At 38.9% G+C, this 24,469-nt stretch overlaps 1 pseudogene; it reads left to right on the top strand.

The window, feature by feature from the left end:
* Nucleotides 1-23,907: 23,907 nt before the first annotated feature.
* On the top strand, nucleotides 23,908-24,016 carry LOC115026869 (uncharacterized; annotated as a pseudogene).
* The last annotated feature ends 453 nt before the right edge of the window (nucleotides 24,017-24,469 follow it).

The following is a 24,469-nucleotide window of genomic DNA, read 5'->3' as shown; positions in this document are numbered from 1 at the left end:
CAACCTGTGCAGCTCTGGTGAATTCCATGCCCAGGAGGGTTAAAGCAGTGCTAGATAACAATGGTGCTCACACAAAATATTGACACTTTGGGCACAATTTAGACATGTTCACTATGGGGTGTACTCACTTTTGTTGCCAGCTGTTTAGACATTAACAGCTGTGTACTGAGTAATTTTCAAAGGACAATAAATCTATACTGTTATTCAAGCAGCACACTGACTACTTTAAGTTATATCAAAGTTTCAGTAGGATAATGTTATCCCCTGAAAGGATATAACAGAATATTTGCAAAAATCTAAAGGGTGTACTCACTTTTGAGATATACTGTAGCTCATTCATGACCAATGTTTGAAAGGGAAAATTAATGTTTTCTCTCTGAGCACTTCCACCTGCTGCTTAGTTCATATTCCAGATGTATACAATTATCTTAATGACTTGAACAATGTTTGCTTCAGGAAGGGTGCGTTACATGTCATATGTCTCTGAAGCAAGACTACACATAGAAGACAATAAGGCTAGAACAAATGCATCACCATAATAAAGTAAATGCTATTTATCAAATTCATCAAGGTGAGTTCACTACATTCAAACATACAACAATGTGTTTCCAATATATTCAGCAACAGCTCTATTGCTTTTCATATTTATTGAGATTCAAGTGGTTGCATTCAGACACAAAATAGATTTTTTTTTTCATCTGTTTTTTTCCAGCTGATTGGTTGAGATGATGTTGAACATTTGACTTTTGTTAGAAGTTGTTGTCAGACAGCCTTGGTTATCAGAGAACATGAGCTTTCTTTAGAATAAAGAGAGGAAGATCTTTAAGAAGAAATTATTATTATTTTACATTGCAAACAAAAAAGCAATAAAGTGGATGCAAATATTGGACTTGAGAATGGTATCACGTTGCATGGTCCTGCATGTGTGCAGGAGATGTGATAAATGTTAAACTTATGACCTTTGTTGTATACCATGCTTATCTTTGCTGTCACACTGTCTAGTAAAGCAGAAATACCCCATAGTTCAGTTGTTATGTGAATTGGACCGTATTAAAAGATAAAAGACAGTATGAAGGGAATTACTTTGACTTCCAGACAGTTTGTGACTGTGTTAAAATATACTATTGCACCCATTGTGATACAGAATTAATTGCCTTTTCTGAAATGTCTTTGCCAAGTGACTGGATGGCAGACACTCTTCAAATAGCCTCAACATTACACATTAGTTCTTTTCCATCAGCTGCTGAATCTGAAAAGTGGCTTTAAAATCAAGGCCTTGTCTTTCCGCAGCACAGAGATCATTATATGAATTACTGCATAATCTATCGTCACAAGAGTGTGTGCTCTGTTTAGGTTTTCATATTTCCTACTTCAAAGGGAATGCTAGTCACTGAAGCCATCATAAAAAGGCAGATTCATTTCAGGGTAATGCATTGCTTAAAGGTGCAATGTGTGATTCTGAGTCAACTGCTCCAAAGACATAGGGTGCAGTACTTCCCCTCTAAACTGGGTCCATATAATCTAAATTCATCAATCATCAAAACCATCAGTTATTTAAAAATAACTATAGTATATTAACCTGTATATATTTTAGTTGTGGTAGTTTGACATATTTATTATAGTTTAAGGTGTATAGTATTGTGATGTATACTCCTGTGTAATCCTGGCAGGTTAAATCATTATTCCAATACAGCATGAGAGAGGGAATGCAGTAGATGACGAGCTCTGATCTAAGAGGCTCCCCAGCTGAGGGGTATGGACACTGAATGCTTTAATAGTGTGAGAGCTCCACAGAGGTACATGTAAGAGGACTTGGGACGGTGGGAATATGGAATGAAATTTTTCCCTGCTTAGAAAGTATTTAGCCTTGATGTGGTTTCATACAGTCTACATACATACATCTTCAAGCACCAAATTCAGCCAGGGCTAATGAAAACAAGACATTGTACTTTGTAGTTGTTGTGAGATAGCTGCAAAAATGAGCTCTGTCTAAAATAAAAAATAATTTAAAAGGGAAAGATTTCCCTTTATTACTACTACTGAACTGTGTTGTCAGCATGGACAGAAAACACGCAGTCTGTGTCGTTGGGGCCTGAGGTTACATTTCTGGGAAGGTGCATGTCAGCATACAGCGTAGGGTAGCCTACGCCGTACCTAAACCGTACCTACACCGTATATATGATGTAGATTCAACACAGAAGTATAAACCATTCTTTAGCTTTAGGTCATCAGCTAACATTAACTAGTTAGCTGATCAAATCTAGTAGCGAACATTCACCATTTTAGCCTAAAATTGATGTCGTTGGCTAGAAAATGAGAAGTCTGCTTTTGTTTACCTCACTTAAAAAATGAAGACCAATTGTTTAAAAAATTACTACACATTTGAATTGGTAAATCTGTTTTCAAATGAAAATTTTAAAGGAGGCTAAGTATCCAGCTCCAGCATTCAGAATTATTTATATGGGCTTAATGTGTGAAGTCTATGTACATTTTTGTGTTTGAAATTATCTTATTTTCTAATGCAAGAGCAGGTAACAGCCCTGTTTGAAATTATCTTATTTTCTAATGCAAGAGCAGGTAACAGCCCTGCTGCTCTTGGGACTGACTTTGCTCTATGCATAATTGATTAAAGAAAATTCTCAGCCTATAATCGTTGCTATGTATGTACTTGGCACTCTGAGTATGCGTGTCACATCCAAAATGTGAGTGCTGGATTTGGAGGTGCATATTGTACACCCAATGAACATATATTACTTGAAATTAGTCTAATTATGACATAAGATGTTTATGAGCGGAGTGGAAAAATAATGCCACATGATGTGATCATAAATTAAATATACTTTGTCATCACTTTCTCCCATATCGGCCCTGGTTGTATTGCTCCCATGATATTTCCTGTATGCCAAGATAATACTGAGAAATTATGAAAAGCTTCATTTTCACAATAACCATATCACACAAGCAATAATAGTCTCACTGCAAGCTTGCCATATTTGCATCTGTACTTTTGTTGACTCTTGCTTTCTTTATTTGTATAATTTTTCAAATTCAACTACAGCAATAGGAACATTAAACCAATTATTTGTAATTAAGAACGTCGCATACGTGTTTCCTCCTGTGTGTTTTTTGTCCATTTTTCTGAGAGCATATCTAGCCATTTGCTTTCTAATGGAAATATGAGACACAGTGACATAGAAAACCGAATGTTAAGGCTCTATGTAAGTTAACCTCTTACAGTGTGGGGGACTTGAAAATACCTACAAACGACATACCCAAAGTAAATTATAAGCTGCTCTTCAACCATTTGCACCAGATGCATGATTTTGGTCTCATTCAAAATATAACTCTCTTATTGTTCTTGCAAAACAGTGAATAATCACTCCAAGTGCTTCTGGCACTGAGTAATAGGGATTTGAATATACTGAATTTGAAGAAAATACACCTGAATTTGTTTGTTGAAAAAGATGCCTGAAGATGAGTATAGCTGGTAGGTAAGAGCTGGAAAACACAATAGGAACATAGCATCAAGTGTTACCAAGTTCAGGTTAACATTTCAGAACAAAGGCACAAAAACTTAACTTATTAGACAGGTTTTTCTAAGAGTAACACCAGGCTTCACAAGCTGTGCATCTGGAGATATTATAATAATTATTGCTAAAAAGGCCATAAATAACTATCATAAATAACTATTATATACACAATAGTCCCTGTCAGTAGTAATGACACAAACTAAGTGAAGTATAAACTATTTTTTTGTAATTTCTTTGTGTTTTTTTTGTATTTTGAATATAATAAATACAATTATGTAAAAATAATAACATTTGTAAAATAAAACCCATTCAACTAATGTCTAAATCTTCAGCGTTTCATTGGCTACATGATACGCCAGTCAATGGGAGACTTGGCTGCTGCTGGCTCCGTCTGTAAACAAAAGAAGAGGACTGGCACCTCCTTATGAAGTTGACACTCATTAGCTCTTGATGGCTGTAGATAACGCATGGAAGCTCTGATTGGCTCAAATGAGGTGTCAATCGAAAGGTCAGAGTTCGGGCATCCGTCTTAAAAGCGTCTAAACAGCGCTGAATGCGTGAGATATTTAGTTTTTACCGTGTATGATCACAAAACTTTACACATCAATCAGCTGATTTCAAAGATTGCAACAGCTGTTCATGGGCTTTTGACGATGTGACGATGTTCATGATGGATATATCTTTACCAGAAAAGATTGTTTGGACCTTTGGCAATGACACAGGAGTGTTTTTTTTGGATTATTACTCATTACAGGATTATGATGAGACTTCATAGGTGAGTTGGCTCAAAGTTATGGTTTTGATTGTGAGATTGCTTGCTAGTTTGAGATGCCTACTGTACTTGCTGTTGTGATTGTGATCTCAAAACCGTTTTGCTCACTAAATAGACGAGACGGCCGGCGGGCCGTCCACCCGTTATGTGATAATGTAACATTTACATTATGTAAAGTATTGTTCCCATGATAAGGTGTTACATTTTGTGAAACACAAAAGAAACCCACATTAAACATCATTTACCTAGAATGAAATTCCAAAATCGAATTTTACCTCATTAGATTTAAGGTGTTTACTTCTGCATGTTTACTGATGTAATTACATCACCTCACAAGACCTATTTATGGGCATGCAGGCATGTAAATGCCCATGACAGTAAATTAACTGTAAAGCAAACAAGATGCTATAAGATTAAGTAAACATTGCGGCCTGCCACTACCTACTGGGGTTTAGAGGGAATACTCAGAAGCGGCTCCTACTGAACGCTAACCAAAGCCCCACTGGAGACCTGCACAACATTTTGGTTTGTGTTTGTCTCTGAGAAATCAGTGCCAAACTCCTGTTGCTGTTTGTAAGGAACATTAGCAATGTAACATAGTATGAAACCAGAACTCTATGAATCACTAGAGAGCACCTACATAACTTTCTGATTGAAGTCTTTTGTCTTTATCAAAGGATTGGAGTTGATATTACCTTAATATTAATATATATTGAATTGTTTCATGTTTGAAAGTTGGGTTATCTCAGCTGCAGAACGGATAAATTGAATAAAGAATGAATTCAACAATTACACAACAAAATACATGCCAACCTGTGATCCAATGACAAGCACATATACCTGAACCCCTCCATTCTGGTTTTCGTCCCCTCCACAGCACAGAAACGGCACTACTCAAAGTCCTCAACGACCTCCTCACCTCTGCTGATACCGGTTCCCTTAACATCCTAATCCTCCTTGACCTGAGTTCAGCCTTTGATACCGTGAGCCATAACATCCTGCTCTCCAGACTCAAGGACATCGGTATCGAGGGTATTGCACTCAGGTGGCTCCAATCCTACCTATCCGACAGATACCACTTCATTTCCCATCACTACCACTCCTCTGCCACAGCGCCAGTCACCCAAGGCGTCCCCCAAGGTTCAGTACTCGGCCCCCTCCTCTTCACAACCACTTCAACCTGGACTTCCACTGCTATGCCGACAACACTCAGATCTACCTCAGCACCAAATCCCCCCATAACCCACCCCTCTCCCACATCGAATCATGTCTCACAGCCATAAAAAACTGGATGCAACACAACTTCCTCAAACTTAACAGCAACAAAACCGAACTCCTCCTCATCGGCTCCAAATCCACACTCAGCAAAACCTCCAACCTGACACACTGACACGTGCCTGAGGGGAGGGAGAAACAGTGGCACCACTGTTTCTCCCTCCCCTCAGGCACGCAACCAAACTCCTGGTCCTCACTTACAAAGCACTCCACCACCTAGAACCCTCCTATCTCACTGACCTCATCTCCCCCTACCGACCCCCGCGGTCCCTCAGATCCACCTCAGCTGGTCTCTTTTCCAACACCAAATCCAACCTGCGCAGCTTTGGAGACAGAGCCTTCTCCAGGGCAGCACTTTCCCTTTTTTCTTTTTCTCTCATCCTAACCCCTCCCCCCCACCTCCCCTACTATTGTAAAGCAGCTTTGAGGTCTTGAAAAGCACTATTATTATTATTATTATTATTATTATTATTATTATTATTATTACCTACATGCATATACACGTCTATATATGCATATACATATTGCACGGCAAATGATTGAAATAACATAAAATCTATGCAGGTCAGTATGGGTATGCTTCAGTGGTCCTCACATGTGAAGAGGGGAGAAAGGAGGATTAGGAGAAAGGAGGGAGATCCTCACAAATCCTCATTTCCTGTATCAAACTCAACATGTTAAGGCAAAACTTCCTATTACTAAAACATGTTAGCTCAGCTTAACATATTTATTAAAGTACATTTTATTTAGCATTCAAAATCAGTTTCTTTGTTTCATGTCGGGTATGTCTCTGTGTGTTGTTTCCTTATCTATGGTGAAGAACGCGATGGACGTAATCCCATAAACCCTGCATCTGGTTCAGATAATCCTACTAGAAATAGAAGTTAACATGAAGCTAACATCGGTACTACTATAAATAGCTAGTAACTTAACTCTCTAGTAATTTGACTCTCAGAATTACTTTGCTATAATGGCTTAAAAACTAGATAATTTGGCAACAAATTGAATGTTAACTTCATCATTTTGCGTCAATGCATTTTAATTTAGACAATATATCCACCACTGCTTCTGGTGGTTAAACATCCTTACTGGACCAGATTTTATTTTAAAAGTGAAGGTAAGGGTCTAACAGGACGACCTTTCACTAGCAGGTCAAATTGAACAGGTAACGCACTGCTCTCAGTTTGAGTTTGAGATTCAGCTGCCAAAAGTGAGTGCAAGGTGAGAAACACTGTATGTAGTTACACAATTTATTTTGGATTCTCAAATCATTTGTTACGCTCACAATTAACAAATCTAACTCTGGTGTTACAAATATGTGTCTATGCGCTTTGAAACGTTTACTTGCAGACGAAGTAGCACTCAAATTTATTTTGTACTCTCTCAAATCTTTTGTCGTAGGGGGGTGGATGACGTTTGTCTGAATCTTTATTTTCAAATCAAGGAACATTCATACATTAAAATTGGAATTTACAATTTATTATTCATTACAGATTGGTAGATTAACATGAAACTATTTGAAAACTGCCTTTGTTTAACTCTTTGTTTATTTTGGATGAGAAAATCACATTGCAGTCAGGTCAAAGCCACTGGCTTAAAGACTTTCTCTGAAAGAACGTCCCACGTATGGAAATGTGAGTAAAATCTGATTACTTCTGAGTGTTTTGTGTCTCCTCCAGCCTATCTCGAGACCTATCTTATTTCCCCTCTCTCTGAATAAACAGGCCATATCTCTGGCAAGAAGCCACAATTGATTGTCTCTTCTTTCTCAGACCGCTGTGCCTTACGGCTCTGCCCCTTGTGACGGGATTCAATGCACCCCCTCAGCCCATAACAGTTCATTCACTTTTAGATGACAGACCATGATAAAACATTGGTTGGTGCGATAAATACTCTTTTTTTGTGTTAAAACTACAAAATGACCAGCCGCTTTAATATGATTACTGAGGTCATTGAGGGACAATTACTATGAAACTGCAGCTGTGGGGAAATCATTTCTCCACTTGTTATTGGAAGACACAATTAGGGTTCCCCTTTTCATGCATTTTTTAAATATATTTTTTGTTTTACTCTGAACAATTTGGGTATAATCCAAGAAAGATATTGCGTCTGCATGCAGTCACAGTATCTATTAAAAATTACTAGTTTTTTCTCTGGTGTCTCTTGGGGAAATAACATAAATGTCAATGATTTTATAAAGTCAGATGCTTTAGCCAGGCCAGTGCTTTGCCCCGCTCATAACCTCTGAAACAGTAATATGGAATGTTAGGCCATTGAAAAGAACAGGTCTTCGCACACAGAATGCTTGGCTTCCCCAAAGAATTTGTTCAAGTTATTTAAGAAGAGACAATACAAATTGACAATAAGATTATGTATGTTATGTCTCGTGTATAGTTTAGAAGACTGAATGAATAATTACCAACGGACATGACTACTTTAGGAGAAGTAAAACGTTTCAATCACCATGGCAGCATTCTAGGTTAGATCCTTAGGCCATTTGTTGTTTTTTTCTGATCTAGTCAGAACAGAAGGAGTGTAATCATGCTTTTGTCACCATCAACATGTTATAATGACCCTGCTGAAGGACATTATAGTATCAATAAACTTCAGTCTTCTTCTAAAGATACAACATTATTTTGCATCATTTTTGTTTTGCTCATTTCTTTGTTATGGAAAATAGATTTTTAGTGGTATTAATTGATTTATTTGAGCAGAATTTAACAATTGCTGTAAAATCAACTTTGACATGAAATCACCACAAACATTTGTTATGGCTTATATGTTAGTAGTTGACTATGTACACATCCAGCAGAAACAGAGCAACATAGGATTGATTTGTAGTTATGTTACTGGACACCCAACAAATGTAAGTGCAATATCAATATCCAATATTACTTTTAGCTCAGTTTTGGTCTTTATTACATTAAAATGTATTCTAGCTTCTATCAATACCTTAAAATGCAGGCATTGAAATGACATTCCTTCCAGCTAAAAGTAATCCTTCAAACCATAAGCAATCTTTTTTTATCTGAACACTACTCAAACTGTGTTCAATGTTCTCATCTACCGTGATACACATTGCGGAAAGTTGAGATTATACCTGAATGGGAAAAGGGCAGTCTAGCATGACCTGTTTGGATGGAACAAGGTAGGCAAACGGTGTTCAATTTCCCATGACTTTCAAGATATGTGTTACAGGAGGTAACACATTTAACACTTACATCAATCACACTCTTCATGTTCCATTAATACCATTCTTGTGTGTGTGTGTGTGTGTGTGTGTGTGTGTGTGTGTGTGTGTGTGTGTGTGTGTGTGTGTGTGTGTGTGCACATAGTTGTCAGCAGGCACACATGTGTGTATGAATCTGTGTAAGCATGGTACAATTTCCTCTACATTGGCTATCTCTGTTTCCTCTACATTGGCTATCTCTGATTAAACTGACAGGAAAAGTCCCACTGTGTGTTCAAACACATTTTCTCTTTTGTTCCAACATTACATCAGTACATTGAAACGTACAATGTCTACCCACATCTACTGTGTACACAGTGGTCTAATGGATGCATCCTGTGCAAGAAAGCTTCTATGAACTTCCAAAATCTGCATCAGCAATCAGATGAAATGTGAAATGTGATTGTGACATAAAGGCATAGAGCTAATACTATTTATCAAACACACTTAAGTGACACAGCTTAAGTGACTCTTTTTTTAAGTAAAAAGCTTGACAGCACTATAGAAATCCACATGTTGGCGTGTTTCAGAGAGTATTTTTAGAGTGAGTAAAAACATTTTATTTGAGTAATAAAGTTCTTTGCCACAATAAGCACATACTGTAGGTGAAATAGTACCATGTAAACACAACTATAGCTATACAACCCTGTCTCCTAAAAAATATACATGTGTATACTACTAAATTGTTTTGCCAAGATGGCTCACCTGATAGCTATTTTCACCATTGATTTTGGATGATCGTTTTTTCCGGAGCTCATGCTAGAAGTTGCTAACGAGTTAGCCATCTTGCTTCTTTCTCATCTCTGTTGAGAGTTGCACATGAGCAGTACCAATCAGGCATGATGTACAGATCGGGCAGCGAGTGACGATGCCATACCATTGTTCCGATGGCCCATTATTCTGAAACCCCAATCGTCTGAAAAATGTCCCCATTGACCGGAAGCCCATTATTCCGAAAACAAATGGCCATTGCTCTGAAGCCCCGTTGTTTAGGAAAAAACACACTCTCCCTGCAATAAAGAGAAGCAAAAGGCTAACAATGGCCAGTCCCTGCGAGTTACACATGTTGTTGTTGTTCCTGTGAAGTGTAAATGAGCTGATAATTGATAACATGATATCGAACTGTTGCATAGACTCACATACTCGCCGATACCCAATCCAGCATTTTAGACGGTATCAGAAACATTTGCTGTCTTGCGTCCGTCTCTCTGGTCACAATACAAGCCTTTGAACCATTAACACTTGTATCACAACTCCAGGCCGTGAGACACACAGGCTTTAAAATCCTGTTGCCCTGACAGCAACACTACAGCTTGCCGAACACCTTATTAGCTGTAAGCAGCATCCTCAAAGGAAACCCCAGGGTCACAGACAGGGTTATTTACCACACCTGTCACTTGGCTCAAAGGCTTTTGTTGTCATTGCAACAACTTTGATCTGACAGATCCAACAATAGAGCAGCCACGATAGATCAACTCAAGTCAACACATCGCCACATACCAATTAGCAAGAAGAAATACCTATATACAGTATATGTCCATGTGTGCTGTTGATGCTGTATTTCTGTATGAAATATGTCACTGTGGCTTTTGAGACTGTTACTGTTAACATTTTAACGGTTCTTCTTTTTCTTTTGGCCAATGATCATGTACTTTGAACAGATGATTGAGCTTAATTGGAGTTGTGTTAGCTGTCTGATGTTACTTTAAAACCTTGCATATCATAGTGCTGATTTGCCAGAAAAATGCTGCTAATTAACATTCATACTGTTATGACCCACTTTTGGAGCAGCGTGTTACTTCAGACTTTTAGGAAGCTTCTCTATGATGTGGTTGCATTCTTGATTTGAAATGCAACTATATATTTGTGATATTTCTGGCCACTTGGGGGTAGCAGCATCTTAACAGCTCGTTGACTATTTGCCTACACATCAAGCAGACACAGGGAATCATAAGCATTCATTTGTTTTTGTATTTCTGTTTATCTGAAATCCAATATTCACTCTACTTTTATCTCTGCTTTGGTCTCTGGCTCGTTTGCTGCTAAATGTTCCACTATGTTCACCAGCTAACTGTCAGTCTACTGTATGGTGCTGATCAAGTAGTACAGTGGCTTTATCAGAGCTTTTTTGACAAAGAAAATATGCTGCTGGAAATGAGGTTGATGAGAGCTGGAAGACTGAATCAAAACAGTAATGTTTAGGCCGAGAAATCCAAATATTGAGCTGAAAGACGCTAAAACTGCCCTGAAGAGCTGTGAGTAACTGCAGTCAAGTGATAATTCTGTGTGGGTCTGTCACTCCAAGCAACCCCTTTCACAATACATGTAGTGATGAGATCCATTGTATATTGGGCTTGGGGCTGAGTGCCACAGACAGGGTTAGGGTTAGGGTTAGGGTTGAGAGTAAGGAGGTTGAAAAGTAATAATAAATGGGCTAACGCATTGCTGGTTTTGGTGTTTTAAAGAGATGTGTTGACAATAAGAAAAACATTGAATAACACCAGCTCTGTCCTTTAATGTTTGTGACCGCATTTATTGTTATTTATTAGTGTCAGATAATGATTATTTCTTTGACAAATAATCCTATTTGGCATGGGTACTGGTAAAATGTGACATCCCATGATGTCCTTTGTTTGGAAAACACAGCTTTAGCTTTTGGAATTGCTCACAAAGGTCAGCTTGACCATCTGCTCCTCTAGGCTATGTCATAAATTTGTACATTTGCCAACGGAGCAGAGCTGACACTCTACCTCCTGGAGACATTCAAAAACTGTCTCCACCCTGTCCACAATCACTCGGCAGACATATTACCATCCTTATGCTAATATATTCTCTCTGCCAAGGATATTACCTTGCCGATTGAGGAAAATAAATAAACATTCAGTTACAAATAATAGTGTAGAACATGGACAGCTACAGCATCATTAGATTCAGATTCACCATTAAGTTTGTGTTTAAAGTATTACTTTCAATACTGTTTTGGGTTACCAGCAGACACATTAGGGGTCACATTAAGATTCATATGCTATGTTGAAACTGTGCATAATTTGTTTATATAGCTCCCATCAGCATTATCTAAGACTTTTCAAAAGGAGATAATCTTGACATAGATGAAAGAGGTAATGATGAAGGGACTATGACAGATTTGCTCTGAGTCATTTATTTTTCTTCCCATCTCCAGATTGCTCTCAGCAGCAAAAGGAAAGGATTCATCCCTCCTTCAATCTCCTATCGCCCTCCACATCTCCGCTTGTCTCCTTGATACGTCCTCCTGGACTCCTATCTTATCCACTTCTATGCAACCCTCAGACTCCAGCCGCTTTTATCTCCACTCTTCTCCCCAGACTCTATCTTTCCTGACTCCTCCAAGTTCAGCCCCAAAATGTAAAAAGAAAAGAAAATCCAACAACCTTGATGTTCTCCTTCAACTGTTCAGCTTGACCGCTTTGTAGCTAACTTAAGGAAAATCGACATAAAGAAAGATCAGACAAAAGCAAGGCTGTTTGATGGATACTACTCCTTTAAATCTAAATACAGAATCTCTGCTGTTGGTAGTTAATGCAAATTAAATATGTAATTGTATTCACAACTAATATAATGAAAAATATTTACTTTAATTTGCAAGGGATTTGCTTCAAGTATTCTGCACAAAATCAAACTGTGAAATTATCTTTATCCCATCTTTCAAGACATCAAAATCAAAACCCAAAATTGATCAAGATAAAAATCTTATCATTTATGCAGTTTTTTTTGTTTGTTTTTATGAAAGTATGGGTGCTTTGAAGATTTTAAGTCAAGTGCACTTGGGTAACACACCACTGAAAACATTCAACAACAACAACAACAACCTCTGAATTGTTGCTTTATGAGGATGTAATTAGGTTTTACAAGGATACCAAGGAGCCTACACTGGTGCTTTAAAGGAGCAGTGCATATGATTCAGGGGGATCTAATGGCAGAAATGGAATATAACATTCATAACTATGTTTCCATCAGGTATATCATCTGAAGCTAAGAATTGTTGTGTTTTGGTTAGCTTAGAATGAGTCCGCCCTGTTGAACCACCATGTTCTATATTAGCTCAGAACGGACAAACCACACTCTGGCCTAAATTCTACACATTAGCTTAGCAAAAAGGCAAACAGCTAGCCTGGTTCAGTACAAAGGTAGCTAAATCCACCTACCACCTACCAATTAACATATTATAGTGTGTGTGTGTTTAATACGTACAAAACGGTGTATAAGTAACAAAGAATTGGTGTTTTAAAGTAATGCTTAACCCTTAAAATTACCATTTGAATATCAATTACTGACCTCGCGTTACCTTGAGTTCTTGAAGAAAACTTTATTTTTGTTGCATGCCTCCATGGTGTATGGAGAATCCGAAAATGGAAATAAGTCTTGATGAATTGAAGAAAATGGGGGACGCGTTTAGCAACAGAACAACACGGTGGTGGCAGAAGCATTGTAAATGGTAAGATTTTGGCGAAAATGGTTAATGTTTGTGAAGAAGTGAACATACAACTGGATAAATGACACTTGGATTAAACTGCAGGAGTTGCGTGAGAGTTTGTAAATTATGTTTTGATGTAATTTTGCTGTTGTTTAACACGGCCACCATTTACTTCAATTCATTAGGACTCTTCTCAGTTTTTTGATTGGTTGGTGGCAGCCGGTTAGTACAGTATATCTCAAAAGTGAGTACACCCTTTAGATTTTTGCAAATATTCTTTTATATCCTTTCAGGGGATAACATTATCCTACTGAAACTTTGATATAACTTAAAGTAGTCAGTGTGCTGCTTGAATAACAGTATAGATTTATTGTCCTTTGAAAATTACTCAGTACACAGCTGTTAATGTCTAAACAGCTGGCAACAAAAGTGAGTACACCCCATAGTGAACATGTCCTAATTGTGCCCAATGATGTTGTTTTCCCGCCCTGGTGTCATGTGACTCGTTAGTGTTACAAGGATTCAGGTGTAAATGATAAGCAGGGCTGTTAAATTTGGTGTTTTGGGCACAATTCTCTCTGAATGCTGGACAACATGGCACCTCATGGCAAGGAACTCTCTGAGCGGCTGAAAAAAAGGATTATTGCGCTTCACAAAGATGGCCTTGGCTATAAGAAGATTGCCAACACCATGAAAATGAGTTGCAGCACAGTGGCTAAGATCATACAGCGGTTTTCCAGGACAGGTTCCACTCGGAACAGGCCTCGCCAGGGTCGACCAAAGAAGTTGAGTCCACGTGCTCAGCGTCATATCCAGAGGTTGGTTTCCAAAAATAGACGTGCGAGTGCTTCCAGCATTGCTGCAGAGGTTGCAGAAGTGGGATGTCAGCCTGTCAGTGCCCAGACCATACGCCGCACACTGCATCAAATCGGTTTGTATGGCCGTCGCCCCAGACAGAAGCCCCTTCTGAAACCGATGCATAAGAAAGCCCGCAAACAGTTTGCTGAAGACAATGAATCCAAGAACATGAGTTACTGGAACCATGTCCTGTGGTCTGATGAGACCAAAATAAACCTGTTTGGGTCAGATGGTGTCCGGCGTGTGTGGCGGCACCCTGGTGAGGAGTACCAAGACAAATGTGTTTTGCCTACAGTCAAGCATGGTGGTGGCAGCATCATGGTCTGGGGCTGCATGAGTGCTGCCGGCACTGGGGAGCTGCATTTCATTGAGGGACACATGAATTCCAATATATACTGTGACATCCTGCAGCAGAGCATGATCCCCTCTCTTCGGAAACTGGGCCGTAGGGCAGTTTTCCAACATGATAATGACCCTAAACACACCTCCAAGATGACAACGGCCTTGCTGAAGAAGCTGAAGGTTAAGGTGATGGACTGGCCAAGTATGTCTCCAGACCTAAACCCAATTGAGCACATGTGGGGCATCCTCAAGAGGAAGGTGGAGGAGTGCAAGGTGTCCAACATCCGTGCGCTCCGTGATGTCGTCGTGGAGGAGTGGAAGAAGATTCCAGAAGCAACCTGTGCAGCTCTGGTGAATTCCATGCCCAGGAGGGTTAAAGCAGTGCTAGATAACAATGGTGGTCACACAAAATATTGACACTTTGGGCACAATTTAGACATGTTCACTATGGGGTGTACTCACTTTTGTTGCCAGCTGTTTAGACATTAACAGCTGTGTACTGAGTAATTTTCAAAGGACAATAAATATATACTGTTATTCAAGCAGCACACTGACTACTTTAAGTTATATCAAAGTTTCAGTAGGATAATGTTATCCCCTGAAAGGATATAACAGAATATTTGCAAAAATCTAAAGGGTGTACTCACTTTTGAGATATACTGTATATGGGTAGTGATCTTTTTGTCTTACCAGAAACTAATACAATTTTACCAAAATGTGAAACTTTTGCTTTGCCAATTATGGCAGTGGCAACTAACTGAATACCACAGCATTAGTTCAAAATCCTTTTGGTCCATAACATAACCATGAAATATTCAAAAGACAGTAATGATGAAAACAACCAAAGCATTGATATATTCTGTCTACTCATTACTGACATTTTCTTTTCTTTTTTTAAACAAATTCTGAATGCTGAATAGTGAGAACAGCAAGACCACCTATCAACAGCTCCCTGGAAACATGAAAAATGTCTATTTCTCTAGAATATTTCTCATTTTCTACATGGAGGAGAGGCTGGCAGAAAAATTTAAAAAGATTTAGTGTGCTAAAATCCTTTACAGTACATCAAGATAGAATATGTACTGAAAGCTGTACGTGGCAGGGACATGCGGTCAGGGGAGGCCCCGTCATCATGAGAAGTAAAAAAACAAATAACAATAAAATAAAATATAAATGTATATTTATCCACAGGTCTGTGCTATAAATGCATTTTCTGTATGATTCCAATAATTTTGATAATTTTTAAGACCACAATGTTATTGAAAATGGGATCTGACTAAGAGAAAACAATCCAATATTTAAATTAAAAACAACATTTTGACCTTAAATAAAATATTATTTTGTTAATAGTGCAGTCTGTATTAAAATGTATCAAAGCAACAGACTAAAAACGCTATGGACGGTGCAGAGCAAATACCTCTGAGCCGCTGTAAATGTAACGTTCTTTTTTGGCCAAATATGTACCTTACTGTGTGTGTATAAAGAATGCTGATATGAGATATGAAACATATCCAGTTGTCAATGTTCATGCTGCCAAGAAAATGGTGAATGAGCTACTCAGTTGGGTTCATATATTTATAAATCTGACTCTGAAAGTGTCAGTGCCTCCCCATTCATGAACCTCACGGCACGTCACTGGTACGTGGCATATGGCAGGAAGTTCTGACTTTCAAATTAGAGTAATTAATGACATGATCACACAGGGAAAATTGTTAATCAGCAGATTAACAATTGACAGGGTTGACAGGTATGCACTGGCGTGAGGCGTAGGAGTCTTCCAACATTTGTTTTACTGATTGACTGATGTGATATTTTAGTACCAGAGGTGGACCCAAACGCAGAACTCAAGTATAACAAAAGGCAAGCTTTATTTAAACAAAGCTGAAAAAACTAAAAGGTACAAAGCAACAACTGAGGGAGCAGGCTATTAAATACAAAAGGTAAAAGTAAACTGAAAACCCAAACCAGGAAGACACAAGGGCAGACAGGCCAAACCACCATGTCACAACTTTTACAAACTGACAAGGAACGACAGGACAGACTGGTATATATACACAGACACTAATCACCAGAACGAGACACAGCTGGAGGAGGCAGGCAAAGACTCATAGGAGGGAAAACACAAAGACAGGAAGTAAAACTAGAGATGACACAAGGGGAGTGAACTTTACAAAATAAAACAGGAAAGAGAACAATCAAGATCATTATGTCACACAGAAATGGCATGTTGTGATCTTGCTTCATTATTAGATTATATGTATATATATATATATATATATATATATATATATATATACATAGATAGTTATATTTACAGGTGTGTAATTTTCTACAAATTTCCTAAGTATGTTATTAATTACTCATTGTCGGGAAAATAGAGACAGTGTTCAATTAGTACACTACCAAAAGTATCAAATTGTGTAGTGTAATGTAAGAAATCCTAGACCTGTAAAGTTAAGCATTACCTAATAGGTAGTAACCTCCTCTAATGTCGAGCAAGAAATTCCAGTGTCAGCCCTTCTCTGCCACAAAGAGAATTTTAGTCCTCCAGGTATGCAGTCAGGTAAATAATGGGACTTATATTGCAGCTGCTTGTCTGTGCATATACATTGATAAAAAAAAAAAGTAAGCATATCATGAGCTGTAGCACCAAATGCAATCTGGGAACCCATCGGCTATCATCTGACGGTGATTTCGCTTTTATTAGCTTAAAATTAGCTTGTAAACTGGCTCCTTGTGAAACAATCCGGTCGTAGATGTTGTCTCTCAACTCCAACTCCAGACTCGCATCTCAAGTTGCAAATTGGACTGTAAACAATGACCGGCAGACGGAAAAGGAATTCCTGGCCCGGATATCCGTTAACTAGACCAGAACCTCAGATATATTATATCACCATATACTATAGTCAATGGGTTAGGTGATTGCAATATATATGGCACATCTTCTTTGTTTGTGTAGTCTGCATCAGCACAAAAGCAGTAAAAACCAGTCGTCTTTTGCTTGATGTACGGCTTTATATTACAGCAGCTAACATTCACAAGTGTGTCAGCCTGCATCCTGTGATTGGCACTCACTGAAGTGAGCCAACGTCTGGTTTTCTGGCCTGTTGAAGATAAAAATATATTATTTTCTTCTATGAAGCACAATGACCAGCAATCGCCGCAGTATATATGTTATTAGACCTCAAATGAAACAGGACATTGACTATGTGGAGTGAAAGTGATGGCAATTTAGGTTCCAAAAGAAAATGCCCTGTCAAATTGATCTGTCTGCTTTGGCATATCAGTATTTAACCTTCCTGTAGTCTCTTTGGATGGTGCCTGCACATCATTTTGCACACGGTGCTGCTCTGGACATTAATTCCTCCCACTCTTTAGACCTTTCACCCACACTGCTGCAAAAAAAGAGGAGCTTATGAAATTGTATGAAGACGCTCAGTGACTGTTTTAACAGTCACTGAGCCGTGTGAGCATCTTGCTGCTTACCATGTTGCTTAAAGACCCATATGAATTGCTTTCCATTTGGTTGCATGTTCATGTACATGAAAGTAAAAGTACAAAAGTCATTGCAGTTCAGAAGGAAAATAAAAATCCAGAGATGCAGAGAGAGTGACATCTGTTGGACAAATGAAGAACTTCATGCATGACGTTTTCTTATAATAGAAATATAAAGGATATTAAAATGTAGAAAACATCAGCACTACGATATGGTGTATGTGTGAGTCAACTTAGAAAAGAAAAAGGCTTTACTGCAGCTTATTTAATTTTAAGGAGGAACACTGACCTCAGAAGAGACCATTTAAAATAAAATCTTAACTTGAATTTAGAAAAATGTGAGATAAAATTCCACCAACTAAATGTAGATTTCAAAAGCTTGATTATCCTTGTCTGCTGAAAACAATGTCCCATAAATACAATTGCCCATGTGCTAGCTTTTTACCAAATTGACTTCCTGACAGGAGGATAACACTATTTAAATGTAAATTTCCACCTGGTGTTGTGTTGTATTGTTTGACTTTCAGTAAGAAGAGATTACCTGCACGGGGGCAACGCTGCCTCTCCATTTAGATGAGGCTGTTGCCTTCAAGGTAATTTCTCATTCAAACCTTTAGAGATTGAAATGTTGAAACCAAGACTTTAATAAGAAAGACCAAACTGACAACCAAGAAAAACTGTCAAGGCATCCAATAATGTAGTGAGGACACATTTTTCTAACAAGAGGTTGGCGTCATGGAGGGGCCATGCCAAACTTTGCTTTTATTTATTAATTTGTATTTATCATTTAAAAAGTTAAAACCTTTTAGCTAAGAGATAAAAAAAAATAAAAAAAACAAGAAAGAAAAGAAACACAAAACACTGGTTGGTCACATTTGGGGACGTATGATCATTGGTCTGGTGCTTGACCTTTGACTTATGTTGTCATTATGTTAAGATCAGTGCGTAGCCGTGGTACTGCGTACAGTGAGCAGATGGCACTAATATCAGAGTAAGTGATTATCAGGCTGCACTTCAAAATGGATATAATAATAATGACTACACGGTGCTGCTTCTCCAAGGCCTCTTCCTCTTTGAGCAGCCATGATGCTGCACCTGCTAGCATAAGAGCTAACATTAGCTGTGGAAGACAACCCATAAATGACCTCTGACCAGCCCAACCAAATAGTTTTATAACAGCACCCAGCCAGCCTATTCAATGGTAGGAAGCAATCATTTGTCTCCACTTGGTATCACAACCGAGGCTTGAATACAGTATCAAGGCTGATGCAACGTTTTGTGTTGCTGTTAGCTGTCTGGTGCCACCCGGAAGCCTTTGTGACTGTTGGCTTCTGTAAGTGGAAAAAAGTGGTGGAGACAGATAGGGGATCTCTTTAACATGAATCTTCAAAGGTGTATCTTGCAATACACTGTGGAAGAAGTGAGAGAGGCACATCAATACGAGAAAGGAGCTGCAAAAGAACAAGTTTTATGTGTTTTCTCTCATTGATGTTGTCGGAAGGAAAAACAGTTGCCTTTACAAGGGAAGATAGAGGCTTTTGATAACGTGTTGGAGGGGGGATTGGGCTATTCCCCCTATACAATTAAAAAGGGCCCTGAATTGGCTGATGTTGTGATGTTGTGTTGTGCTGTGGGAGATGACCCAGCCCAGTTTCTAATTAATTTGCTGAATTAGTGAATACTGTTCATGCCCTGTTGGACCCACCAAACAAGCTTCTACAGTGAGAGGACCAGACCAGTTAGCTAGCACTCTTGTTGCACTGAATCGAGAAAGTGAATCATTTCTTGACGTAAAGGCTGTGAAGCAAGTTATGGACCATGTCACAATCACCTATAATTAAGACCAAGTTGCTAAACAGTTTTTCATCTCGCAAAAAAAATCACAGCCAATAGAGGGGGAATTAACTATACGGCACATTTTCTTAAAGTACCACACACAACTGATATCAATGCCTTTAAACAAGCCTTCACAGCAGAATTCATTCCACTCTAAGGAAACGTATTTTCGGACCACAGACAGCTTGCGTTCAGCTTGCGTTTGAAAGGGACTTAACCCGAAAATGCACAACCATGCACACCATTCTTTGTTCAGCACCAATACTCTTCTTAAGATAAGCCATGTGTTTAATATACTTTCTGAGCCAGAAAATATTCATGTTATTGTTACACAAAGTGTTGAATGATTTTTTTTTGGGTCTGTTTGAAATTCCACTCTTTATTCGGTAAGAGTGGAGTAGCGTATGTAGTCTATTAGTGTGTGTGTGTGTGTGTGTGTGTGTGTGTGTGTGTGTGTGTGTGTGTGTGTGTGTGTGTGTGTGTGTGTGTGTGTGTGTGAGTTATCAGTATGTTGTGGCTCTCTGTAGTGCTGTTTTAAATCACATTATAGTTTTACTGTATTTCAATCTGACAGTTGTTGCTCTTGAGTATTTCAACACTTATTCACTCATATATTTCCACCATTTCTTCCTCATTGTGTGTGTTTTCGGCCTGGGCTTTTGTTGGCCTGTCTGCCATCCACTGTCTCACAGGGGCAACTTCACATCTGAAATTCTGCATTACAAAGACTCTCATAAAAGGTAATTTCTGCCAAATGTTGTATTTGTACTATGTTGTTTATCCTGTACACACAACATCTATTGCACGTCTGTCCGTCCTGGGAGAGGGATCCCTCCTCAGTTGCTCTCCCTGAGGTTTCTTCCATTTTTGCCCCTTTAATTATGGGGTTTCTTTTAGGAAGTTTTTCCTTGTGCGATGCGAGGGTCTAAGGACAGTCGTAACCTGTACAGTCTGTAAAGCACACTGAGACAAATGTATAATTTGTGATATTGGGCTATATAAATACATTTGATTTGATAAACAACAAGACTGGTTTTAGTGCTGCACTGAATTGGCAATGATAATTGTCACTTACCTATTTGGAGTTTATTATGGATACATAAAGGTATTTTAGAGGGTTTTTTCTCCTCTTTGTGTTTTTTCTGAATGAGCCCACTACTATTACACCACAGAGCCCAAAACACAGTAAGTCCATCCTGAGTTTGCTGAGATTCTGGTATTTCCATTTTGTTTTGCCATATTAAAGTCATTATGCCTTATACATGGTAATAGCACGTAGCTAAGGTTGAATTTACTCACTGTTTTTGTCCTAGCCATTAGAATAAAAGTAACAGTTAAACTGGTCCTGATAGAACGAGCCTAACTATCTTGGCTATCTAGGCTAGTTACTTTAGTTTACCTTACAGCCAGTGTTGACAACAATACATTGACTCACTAGTTTGAAGATTCTGCTATCTTTCGTACCTTATCTGTGTTCAGGAGTAGGATGGTGAGGACTAATCATGAGCCTTAGAGAAACGTGAATGAGCTGCTAGAAAAGGTCGGCAGCAACATTTAGCAAGCTTTAGCTTTTTTTTTTTGTTCTCCCCTCTCCTTTTCTCCGCTCTGTCTCTGACTGTAGGTCACTGTAGCCCCGCCCTTTGTGAAACAGCAGAGGAGAAACTGCGCAAAGAAAGCAGTAGACCAGGGGTGTCAAACTCAGTCACAGAGAGGGCCAAAATTAAAAACGGGGACTACGTCGAGGGCCAAACACGGTCCACATATATTGAACAGGATAGACATATTGGAGAAAGTGCAAAAAGATATGGAACATATTTAGGTAGGCTACATTCTCCGAGTATGCACATGTGTCAGAGCCAGATGTTTGGAATCTTTTCTTAGTTGCCAGTGTGGGGTTCTGTGGAAACCCTCAGGGAGTGAAGGTGTGCATCAATGAGACGACTCCTGTTTGGGCTTTTGTTCATCTTCATCACAGAGAAAAGCTGCTCAGACAGGTATGTGCTTCCAAACATGCAAAGCATCTGAGCGGCATGAAGGTTGAGGCATCATTTCAGGGATGAAGCTTGGAAACTGTGCAACGCCCACAGAGTCACACTTTGCCTTGAGTGTGTCGTTACACTGGAGGTCAATCAGATCCATTTGATTTGGAAGCTGCAGGTTTAACAGTGAGATGCTTCGTTATCGTCACTTTTCGTCCCAGATATCTGTGGTGTCCTGCTTTCCTAAAACTGGCAGATTTCCTCACGCAACTCGAAAAATCTATTCAGCACTTTCCCTCCACTCAGCCATCGCACCGTCATGTTCAGAATATGTATTTTCCTGTGGTTGTGCCATGCATTGATTTAATTACCAAAATCGGCGGGCCAGTTATGATAGACATGATATTTTCTCGCGGGCCGGATATAATTGCCTTGAGTTTGACACCCGTGCAGTTCACACTGAAGCGTGCACATAAATTAGATAAACAACATAAGCGTTTAGTTTATTTAATAAAAGAGCACCTGTTCAATGAAACAGTGATACAGCTTTTAGTACTCGGAGGCGTGTTATTCTTAAAAGAATGCACGCATAAAGCCGCATTAAATTTTATTAAATATATGGCTCTCAAGGAAATACATTAAAAAATATTTTAATGAGGTGCTGTTGAGAAAGGCTTTCATGCTCTCAGAGGCTAGATTGATAAGACTAGTAAAAACGAAAAAAAGAGAATACACTTGCACCTGTTTGTTGGTGCATCTTAAATTACATCCACGTTTTCCTAGTATCTTAGTGCCTCCCATTGGGGATGTATGGAGAGACGCAAGGAGACCCTGCGAGGAGAGAGGAAACGAGGAAAAAATTAGTTTTTAGAGAAATGTCACTGTCCTCTGAAGCGTCACAGGAAGCGACATCGCTTTCTGATCACAGCTGATCAGCTGTCAGTCTACTTTAACATCTGTAGAGACTTTTGATGGAGTTTGTGTCTGCACACGTGCACTGTGATAATATTAATAAAGACAGTTATCAGTGCCAGAGCAGCAGCAGCAGGTACCTGTCTAACATACTGCTGGACATGAATAACAACCTGCTGTCTTTATACTGCATACTGTTTCCTGCTTAGAGGCTCAGGGACCTTTTCTAATGGCAGAATGTATTTATATTATTCATGCATTATTTGCGTCAATATTTATTAATATTCTGATTGAGTTCAATATTTTAATAACCCAGAATATGATTGTGGTGTCTTTTGAAAACTGAAAATTACTTATTAGGCTTAATGTTTCAGGGAAAATTGAAATTATGTAACTTCTGTCAAACCAGGAATGATCAATAATGAACCTCACATGTGACTGAATGGAAATGACGATAAATGTAAAATGTGTTTCTTGTTGACAGATAGACAGACAGACTCTTTGACTCTTAATTGTAGACCTATTCATAATAAAAGTTAATGGGAGAAATAGCAGATCATATAAGGAAATCTTATCGCTCGAAATGGTTGCGGCCTCTCCCGTGGCAGAAGCAAAGCAGCAGGTATGGGAGAAGTTTGGAGAAGCAATGGAGAAGGACTTTTGGTCTGCACCAAGGTGCTTCTGGAAAACCGTCCGGCACCTCAGGAGGGGGAAGCGGGGAACCATCCAAGCTGAGTACAGTAAAGGTGGGACACATCCCCCAGTCGGAGCTGGCGGATGTGGCCCGGAAAAGGGAAGTTTGGAGTTCCCTACTGGAGCTGTTGCCCCCGCGACCCGACCCCGGATAAGCGGTATACAATGGATGGATGGATAAGGAAATCTTTCTTATAAATGAAGAAATATATTTGTGGTCCGTTTTGTTCTTTACAACTACAATTGGCTGAACTGTTTTCAACATGGCAGAACACAACTTTCTCATATGATAGCTAAACAGTACACTAAAATACGTTCCTGAAAACACTTGAGGAGAGGAATATGCAACACATTAGCTCTTGCTAAATATTTGATTTGAATAATCTCCTGTGAAATTAAAATGATGTATTCAGAGTTTTTAGAGATTTTTCTTGTCTTTGTATGAACATCAATTTGAGTTATACAAAGCTGAGCTAAAGACATATCTTTTGGGGTCATCTACAGCAGAACAACATATAAAGAGGCATATTGAAGATTACGGCCATACCACACTGAAAATGCCCGATCTCGGAATCTAAGCAGAGTTGGGCCGGGTCAGTACTTGGATGGGAGACCACCTTGGAATACCCGGTGCTGTAAGTGGTTACGGCCATACCACACTGAAAACACCTGATCTCGTCAGATCTCGGAAGCTAACCAGGTTTGGTCAGTATTGGGTAGGTGATTACCCGGTGCTGTAAGAGGTGGACATATAAAGAGGAATAAGTAAATAAAATGTGGAAATATAAAGAGGCATATTCAGTAAATCTGCATTTAAAGTCTAGTATCTTCTCTCCTGTCTCAGACACTGCTGGGATTTCAGCAGTGCTGTCTTGTTTTCTAGACGGGCACTTCAACCAACAACACCACAGCACCTCTTATATTTATTGTTGCTTGTTACAAGAACATGGCAAGCTAGTAACATGGATGTAAACAAAACTAGATTTTAAATACTAAAAAACTGGACTTTGCAATTGTGGATTGATCATGTTTGTTAAAGCTCAAGTTCACTGTTATGAACATGACACAATAGGTTGAATTCAAAAGCAACAACTC

Source organism: Cottoperca gobio, chromosome 21, assembly GCF_900634415.1.
Source record: "Cottoperca gobio chromosome 21, fCotGob3.1, whole genome shotgun sequence".
NCBI lineage: Eukaryota > Metazoa > Chordata > Actinopteri > Perciformes > Bovichtidae > Cottoperca > Cottoperca gobio.
Note: the sequence above shows the minus strand (reverse complement) of the source record. Positions and strands in the feature narration are given on the sequence as shown.